Genomic DNA, 10,000 nt, shown 5'->3' with positions numbered 1-10,000 from the left:
TTAAATATTTACTAATTATATATTAAGTTCAAATCATCCAAATACATTGCTAAGGCTATCATCTTGCATAAGAAACATTTGATTTAAATCAATAATTTTAATCTTTTAATATATTTCTTAGTGTCGGTTTAGTCACTTCCAAACATTTTTTTCTCTACATTCATCATACATTGTCCAATTTATGATGCTTTTCCACGTTTGCCTGTTAACATGAATCTATTTAAGGTCTGATGCCATAATTTCAGCCATCATTTGAATAAACATTCTAAATGTAAAAGGCTACCTTGGAAACGGGTGTATTTTGGATAAACACTGTAGACACACCAACCTAAACAATAATAACAAACTTATACTTGATGACTTGGATACAGCAGATTTTGTCACTTCTGCAATGTTCTACAGCAAGAATGGAACATCTGGACACTAATGATCAATAAAATGTTTGTTTTTGTCTATTAAAAGTATGACAGCTATATTGTTTTGGTAACAACAAAACCCCTGGAACTCGAAAGTTTTAACAATTTAAAATCTGTTTGTTCCCCAAAGAAATTGATAAATGCTGAAAGAGTCTGATTCCTATCATAGCATCAAAAACTGACTGAATCTATTTAAGATTGTTCTCGGTGATTACATGGATCAACCTGATTTTGGTGAATTTGATAAAATTGAAACTAAGGGACTGAATAGTGCAGAAGACGATTTAAATGAGTCTTATAGACTCCATACAACTACGTGAGCCTCGTGTGAAGAAAGCATCAGAATATCTCCATACGTGCATTGAATTCATTAAACAGCTGCTTTAAATGATTTCTAAATTTCAGCTAAATGAAACAAACAAAGTAAAGGGTGAAAGAGCTTGATCATAGAATCACATATTGATAGAAACAAGTAAAAGTTTGATTATAAATGGTGCTTTTGTGAATGTAAACATGCACCATTTATATATCCTACATTGGGGAAAAGTTGAAATCTGGAGAAATAATCACTATGAGAAAGTATATAAATCTATTACTACAGGTTGAGGAAATTATTAAAAAGAATTATTCTGCAGGTATTTATGGAATTGGCTTAAACACTATAGTAATCAGTGTGAAATACCATTATTTTAAGTTCACATTTCCCTGTTTACATAGGTCAGATGAAATTTGTTGTGGAAATTTTTCTACAGCTCAATATTTTTTCTGTTAGTAGCTCTCATCTGCTAGTCTTTTGCGCATAAACCACTTAATAGCTGGAAAATAGCAAACGACACCACTTGTTGGATAGTAGGCATGAGCATATGATGCACACACACATCATACCACAAAGTAGAGAATGCTAGAAAGAGCAACCTTTTCTGGACTTGTGATAAGTTCACATCTCACCTAGATGATTATGCCTATAGTTTCTAAAAACAAGAGAGGTTTTCTAAATACCTGATTAACAAAATGGTAAGAAGGCCTCTAAACTTCCATGTTGTGATAGTGTTATGTCATATCAGTAGTTGTCCAAAAATATCTGTAAGATACTACATTCCCATGAGACATGACATTGTTGCCCAGGCAGTCTGCCTAATTTCGTACCACTGCAAAAGGAATTGTGAGCTGCAATAAATTCAATTTTGAATATAACCATCATCATCATCAAACGTCCATTTTTAATGCTGGCATGGGTTGGACAGCTTAACAGGAACTGGCAAGGCCAGGGGCTGCACCAGGTTCCATCATCTATTTTGATTTGGTTTTTATGGCTGGATGCCCTTCCTGAAGTGTGGACTGGGTGCTTTTTTTCGAGACACCAGTGTCAGTATTTTTTATGTGTCACCTTAGTTTTAGGATCCCAATTCTGTTGTGGGCAGGATCTTCTCGAACAGCAGAATATGATACAGCTGTAATACTAAAGGGTGGACAAGATAGGTTTAGCTTATGCAGATAAAATAAACACTGACATAGATACTGATAGTGAACAAAATAAAAACTTTGGATCTGAAGTTTATAATGACATTCCAGACTATTAATAAAGATTGTGACTTGACAACTGATACAGGAATAAATATAACAAATGGTGATAGAGTTCTCAGATAACAAAAGGATTGAAACCCAATTTGTTTCCAGGTGATATGAGATTCTTGTATGTGACTGAGTTTATTTAAAGTGGCTTTTACTTCAGTGTCATGGCCATTCAGTTGACTGTAACTGTTGAACATAAAGGATCTGCATACTTTTTTGCTTTGTTTTGTCTGTCTCTTTTTTTTAACAAACAAACTTATTATAAATGGTAATGGCCTGACTTTTCATCAAGTCAGGTGCTATATCTAGTTATATAATAAACAAACACATCTTTTACTAAAAGAACCTTGTACCTATTTAAAAACAACATTTTATCTTGAATGTCAAGTGAATTTACAAAAACCTGACATATGAAACATTAATGTGTTGTGCTGCTCTTAAATATTATAAGAAATACTTTTTTTCTTTACAATAGAGTTAATTTTATAAACCATCTGAAACATGATTTAATTATTGTTAATGACTCCACTGACATTCCTGTAATATATATAAGACACAGAAATTCCATACATAGCAAATATATACATTCCAGGATTTAGGTCTTCTTTGTACATTAGATTTATATTTAAAAGAAAAAATACAAAATTTAATCAATTTACTTTTAAAAAATAACATAAATATTAAGAAATATATGAATAAGGTTATTGAAATTTATGAAAATATGTGGCTGAAATTTATATGCTAAATATCATACTAATAGTCTCTTGAGAATGAAAAATGCTCCCTGTGAAAAGCAATTTCTTCTATTAAGTTTAAATTTAGATTTCCAAGGACAATCATCATTATTGGCAGTATTTAGAACAGACGTACAGCAATTAAGACAAAAATGGTCTGCTAGTTAAGAGAGTGGTTTCTTGTGATCTGAGAAATTTAAAAATAGAGATCAACAGATTTGATCACTTAAAATGTTATTCTGGAAGTTATAAAGGATGTGATTTTACTTTTATTAGTTTCATAATTTAAAAAAAAATAAAGAAAGGGATAATGTAGAAGGAAATGACACTTGTAAATTGATCAATATTACATTCTACTCTAGCTTCAAGTAAAAAAAAACCTCAGCACCATCTGAACGTGGTTGATGCCAGTACCCCCTGATTGGTCCCCATGCCAGTGGCACATTAAAAGCACTATCCGAATATGATCAATGCCAGGCCCGACTGACTGGCTCCTGTACCAGTGGCATATAAAAAGCACCCACTACACACTCGGAGTGGTTCGCGTTAGGAAGGGCATCCAGATCAGATTGGAGCCTGGTGCAGCTGCTGGTTCTCCAGACCTCAGTCAAACTGTCCAACCCATGCCAGCATGGAAAACAGACGTTAAATGATGATGATAATGAAGAATTTAATAAAATAACACCATTATTAAGCTAGTGTTTGGAACATAAATTAATGTGAAATATTGATGGGAAGTTTAAATTTAGATCACATTAATACAGGGAGTCTATGGCAGGTTGGTATCAAAAGGGCTAAGCTACATCCAAACTAAAGTTATGAATACTGTTCACATAATCCATAATCCTAGACATTTATTTATATAGTGTTATCAGCACCAAGCAGTGATGAAGAATAAACAAACTTCAGGTTAGTTAAAATACGTTTGTAACATATTTTAACTTCTAAAGGCAAATTCATTTAATCTACCATGGAGTAAAAATTCTTTTGTATGGTAAAAAGTGTAAAATATGTTACAAGCATATTTAAATATATGATATAAATTAGTATTAGGTAGGAAGTTAATGTATTTATGGATTTTGTGAATGAATGAATCATTTGTTATAGGTTTCTAATGGGCTTACCCTTGCTTCACTGTACTTCTCAGTAAGATCTGTCAGGAAATGTCTCTGTAGCACAGGTATAATAAATACCACAAGGTATTTTGTTGGAAAATATACACAAGTAGACAGAGCAATAAAACAACTAAGACAAGTTACTTTTGGGTATTTGTATACATGTGTGTGTGCAATCTTTCCTTCTGCTAACTTCACTAAGCATTGATCAGCCTAAGATTCTATGCAGTGAGATTGAATCTGGACCCATGTGGTTACAAAGCAGACACAACCATACATGTGCCCGCTTAATTAGTTTACTTTCAAGCCTCAGTTCAATATTAGCACATCCTATGGCGTTTTGGATCTTGGCAATATTTCTCCTCTGTTCTAATTATTAATTTTCCCACAGTAACCAACATCTGAGCCCTTACTATATGATTTAATTAATTTATCATTTATCTGTTGAATATATGTATGTATCCTGTTTGCGCTGACTTTGTAAGCCAGCCATGTGATGAAGTTAAGAAAATTTGAACTTTCAACCCTGAAGAATATATAAACATCTGAATATTAAAAAGTACATGTACAGTTCTATATTTTGGTGAACTACACAAATCTTGCAAAGCTTTCTTACTTTCCTAAGTTAATGCTAAAACCTAAGGAACAAGAGATAAAATTTACATGGAAAGAAAATGTGGGGGAATTTAATTTGTATATAAATATTTGTAACTGTACAAAGTATTCAGGCTAAATTTGATAGGCTTCATAAATGGAAAAGAAGTATTTTTTTAAAAATCAAACAATTCCAACAAGGTTGTGGCTAGGAGATGACAGTTTACTCAAAGTAGACAACCTCAGCTTCCACCACAGCCTTAAAATGGCTATGGAACCTGGCATATCTGTTCCTCACTGTCCCTGGAAAGATCTTTCAACACCACCTTGATCTTGGCCTTGGTGTTGCAGGCTGTATAGCTGGTGTCAGTCTCAGTTGTGCCCCATACGTAATAATCCACTGGATTACAGTTGGAAGAATTAGGAGGCCAGAAATTGGGGCTGATGAAGTCATAGAAATTCTCTGACAACCACTTCTAACTCTTTCCAGAGGTATGACAAGGAGCCAAATCCTGTTGCTAAACATATGGCCTTCCAGCAGCTTCACATAGCTGTCCAAATTGAGTTTAAGGCCCTGTTCTAAGATGTGGAATGACATGATGTCACTGGTGACACACCCCAAGGTTGTTACAATTTGGGAGAACTTGGTTTTCATAATACATGAGACATCACATGGAAGCTACCTGTTGTTCTGGTTGTGCAACTGGTCCTGGCAGAAGTTTTTTTCATCTGAGAAGAACCAGATCATCCTCAGCTCAACAACATGCCTCAGTTCAGGAGCTTCTTTACCTTCATCAAGCAGTTCTCATTATCTTCCTTGCAGCTTTTGTACATGTGGTAGCAAAGGTTCTCACTTAGGGTCAGCTGCAACTTCAGCACCCATCTCTCTTACCAAAGCCTGAATTCCCTTACCCTGATCTTCCGTCACCATGTCCATGTGGGCACAGAATGCCCACTGTGTCCCTTCCTGCTGGTCATGGCTTCATAGTCTCTATTGCAGCTGCCCATGTCACATCTTGCAGTGTTCACAGAGCATTGAGCAACAGTCATGATGTCAGCATTTTGACACCTAGTGTGAATCATGATACAGGTAACTCTTTTCCAATATTGAGATGGCTTCCATTCCTCCATATCTGCTAACCTCTCAACTACAACTTCAATCTTATGCTCTCTAATGCCATTGAATGTTCACCATTACATGTAGCTGTTTCTGAAAAAGAGAAACAAAATATTGTCAACTTTAGACCTCTCCCTCTCTCTATCTTTCTCTCTCTCTCTCTCTCTCTCTCTCTCTCTCTCTCTCTCTCTCTATATATATATATATATATATATATATATATATATATAGTGTGTGTGTGTATATGTATATAGAGATAAATTAAGAAATGGAGTTAAATGCAGGTGTTATTCAAACCTCTACTTCCGACATTTGTTTTGAAGAAAACATTGATATTATTCCGGAGGGAACTAAATGATGTAAAGCAATGCAATCAACTCAAGGAAAAAAAGAAACAAAACATATCACTAAGCCATTTTTAACTGAATGTGATTATTGCATATATGATGAAGGGGGAATGCTGGCAAGTTATTTTTTTAAAAAACCGTTAATAGATCTATTGGTTTTTTAAAAAATAACTTGCCAGCATTCCCCTTCGTCATTATACACAGTAATCACATTCAGTTAAAATGGCTTATTGATGTGTTTTTTTTTTTTGTTTCTTTTGCCCTTATGAGATGATTGCATTGTTTTACATCGTTTTATTCTCTCTGGAATAATATCAATGTTTTCTTCAAAACGTATGTCTGAAGTATAAAGATTTGAATAACACCTGTGTTTAACTCCATTTCTTAATTTATCTATGTTATACAAAAACATTTCACTTAACTCTGGAATTTCTACCTTTATAAGTGGGCTGTAACATCCTTGGAACTTGTGGGAATTTTTGCTACCCTGGTAACTATTATCCCTGCTCAAAGAATTTCTTGTCTTTACTGGTGAAAAGCTTCACTGGGTGAATTTTACATCCTATTCAGAGTTGAAGGTCTGTCCATTCAATGAGTTTTCAATTGCACAAGGTTGGGCATTTATAGAGGTTGCAGCAAAACTTCTCACCTAAGCCCCAGTAACTTCTGCTATGTCTGCCAAAAATGATGAAAGACAATGCTATTGATTACCAAGTGCTGGATGCTTCTGGTGGATCACTCTTAGCAGTTTGTCCAGTCCTATCAAATTGAAAGCACAACCTTCTTTAGGTGAAGTCCTGCATTGGTGATTGTGTGAGATAGTTCACCACACTTCTCCCATGATTGTTTGTTTCACATTGATTAAGAAGGCCTTTTTTTTTTTTTTTTTTGTTTGTCCTCTGTTACCATTCTCTTCAAAGAAAGGGATTGTTTTCTCCATGTTTCTGCCACAACTCACAGATGGAAATCCATTGGGTAGAGTCAGCCGCATTCAGCTGATGTGGGACCCAAACATCAACTCTGCTGATGTAACCATGTTAATGTAGATGGTTTTCGACATTCAATTTTGATGTTTGGGGAATATCTGCATTCATTCTGGTCATAAAATAGGCTCATATTAACTAAACTCCTTCATCAAAATTTTGAAAACCACTTCTGGCACCCATGTTCACCATACACAGTGCTTATCTTCCTGTAGGTTTCCACTGCTTTCCTGCCTTCTTTAGATTAAAAAAAGCATGAGGTGTCGATAATATTCATTTTAGTCCTCCATTTCCAGTGTGATCTCAAATATAAAATACTAGTTTGAAGTGTCAAGTATCTAACAAATGCACATACACAAGGGACAGACTGATTTGAGTGCTTGAAGATTAGTGTTGGCAAATACTAAATGGATTTTTTGGCCAACCCAATGCATAAATTCTGTAAACTGAACACAGTATTTAGTAGTAAATTGTATACAATTAACATTAAAATTTTCTGGCTGAAAACTCAAACCTGATTGTAAACTGAATCATATTAATATGATATCTGGTAAGTAAATAAAAGTATATTTAATGCTTAGAATATCAGAAAGCCACACTATTAAAATAATTAGTAAAACAATGATACAGAAGATCACTTTGAGAATGTTTTACTTGTTGAAGCTTTTTAGCAAAACTATGGCCTCACAATCATGTAAAGTACTAGCAGTTGAATTGCTAAGTAAACATATATAGATATTTATTACAGTAGAGTAAGAGTATGCTACAAAATGAAATTAATATGGGTGCCAGCTGCATGATATTTAACAGTTAAATAGGTAGATGTATATTTAGTTAATTGAGTTAAGAATTCAGCTAATGGAGACACCTAGTGTTCACGGAAACCAATAACAATTTGTATCTGATGTTGTTGAGAACCTATCATTGGAGAAATGTAGATAGGTGGCTGTATATAGGTATAAAGTGTGAATTAATGAGGCAATAATGATGATGGTAGGTCACAAGACTATTGACAAGAGATTTGAAATTTAGCATACACAATCATTTGTATGTATGTGTTGTTATTATTTTCCATCTGCTTTTCATGCTGGAATAGACAGGATGGTTCAATAAGATTTGCTCCAATGTCCCATTTGTGGAATGTTTTTATGGCTGGATGCCCTTCCTAACACCAACTACTTTACAGAATGTACTGGGTGCTTTGTGTGTGTGTGTGGACTGACACAAAAGATGTCTTGCTGTCTGTGAGATTAAAGAGCCTTCTCGAGCACTGTATTGTCACTGCTTGAAGCAAATACGGAGAATGATAAAGTGGTATTGGTTTTGATAATGGGGTGGGTTGAATACTGGGATGGGTCAATCTGCTTGTGGTCTTAATAAAGTTACATAGATTTATTGTTGAGAGAGAGTAGATATAGTATAAAGGTCTAATGGGAGGGAAAGTGAAAACTTGCATTCAGAGGTTAGAGAGTGAGTGGACAGTGGGAGATGTGCTAGCCCACATTATACATAGGTGGATAAAATGGTATTTGAAGTAAAAATAAGATGGAAGTAGATAATGGAAAGGAAAAATAGTCTCAGGAGATTAGTCAGAGCAGAACTTGAGACTTCATGATTCTAGATTTTGATTCCACTTCTGGATTTTTTTTTTTCTTTCTTTAAATTTTCAATAATCTTTGCTCTAAAAACTAAGTCATCAACATATACAGTGGCTCCCATGAGCAGCTGGTCTTAAAGTTCACTGTTATGGCCCTAAATGGATGATGAGAGGGTTTGATAGCTGAGCCTGGTAGACACCTACTTGCACTCCAAATTTCTTGCTGAACTCGTTTCCAACACTCACTTTACTGACTATATCATTATACATGATTTGCACTGCTCTCACCAACCATTGTTCATCTTCTAGTTTTCTAAGTAACCACTTGACTAGAAATTGTCTAGGTCTTCTGTAGATCAGTGTATGCTAAGGAAAGAGGCTACACGCACATGCTTACACATACATACAGACAACAGGCTTCCTACACTTACCACCTACCATATTCACTATCGAGGCTTTAGTCAGCCAAGGCTGTAATAGAAGACTCCCAAGGTGCCATACAGTAGGACTAAATCTGGAATTGTGAAATTCTGAAGCAAACTTCTTAACTATGATGTCAGCTAATTTAAATCTATTTTAGCTTTTCATGATGGACATGGTAATACTGGAGAGGCAACTGAACAGAAACATATTTTTATGGCTCATAAAATTAATCATATACATTAAAAACATTAAAAGCTTTATCTATAATTAATTGCATAGAAAAGAATTAACTATTGTTTAGGCTAGCTTCATGAGAGAAAGTACATTATCAAAAGTTATATGCTCTTTAACCTACATTTCACTATCATCATCATCATCATCTCGTTCACTTTTCTGTGCTTGCACGAGTTATATGGAATTTGTTGAGGAAGATTTTCTACATCTAGATTGCCCTTTCTGTCACCAGCCCTTAACTGTTATTTCTCTATGGCCAGAGGCATTTTCATGAAGTGTTGGATATGAGTGACAATGGCATTCATTTATTGCTGCCATGCAGTGTCAGGATGGGGAAGCACTTGCATGCACACACTCCTATACATGTACACATATGCATACAATAGGTTTCTTTCAGCTTCTATCTACCAGACCACTCAGGACTGAACATGAAGCCATGCAGTTGGCAGGTGAACTTCTTGACCACACAGTCACACCTGCACTTATATATCATCATCATCATCATCTAACGTCCGCTTTCCATGCTAGCATGGGTTGGACGGTTCAACTGGGGTCTGGGGAGCCCGAAGGCTGCACCAGGCCAGTCAGATCTGGCAGTGTTTCTACAGCTGGATGCCCTTCCTAACGCCAACCACTCCGAGAGTGTAGTGGGTGATTTTATGTGCCACCGACACAGGTGCCAGACGAGGCTGGCGAACGGCCACGCTCGGATGGTGTTTTTATGTGCCACCGACACAGGTGCCAGACGAGGCTGGCGAACGGCCATGCTCGGATGGTGTTTTTATGTGCCACCGACACAGGTGCCAGACGAGGCTGACGAACGGCCACGATCGGATGGTGTTTCTTATGTGCCCACAGCACGGAGGCC

At 35.7% G+C, this 10,000-nt stretch overlaps 1 protein-coding gene across 1 annotated transcript in view; it reads left to right on the top strand.

Moving 5' to 3' along the window:
• The window catches only part of LOC115214754 (integral membrane protein 2B), a 28,977-nt gene that overhangs the window by 4,724 nt on the left and 14,253 nt on the right, over positions 1 to 10,000 (top strand). The gene's annotated exons all lie outside the window — the stretch shown is intronic.

The sequence above is a fragment of the Octopus sinensis genome, linkage group LG8, assembly GCF_006345805.1.
Source record: "Octopus sinensis linkage group LG8, ASM634580v1, whole genome shotgun sequence".
NCBI classification, from domain to species: Eukaryota; Metazoa; Mollusca; class Cephalopoda; order Octopoda; family Octopodidae; genus Octopus; species Octopus sinensis.
Note: the sequence above shows the minus strand (reverse complement) of the source record. Positions and strands in the feature narration are given on the sequence as shown.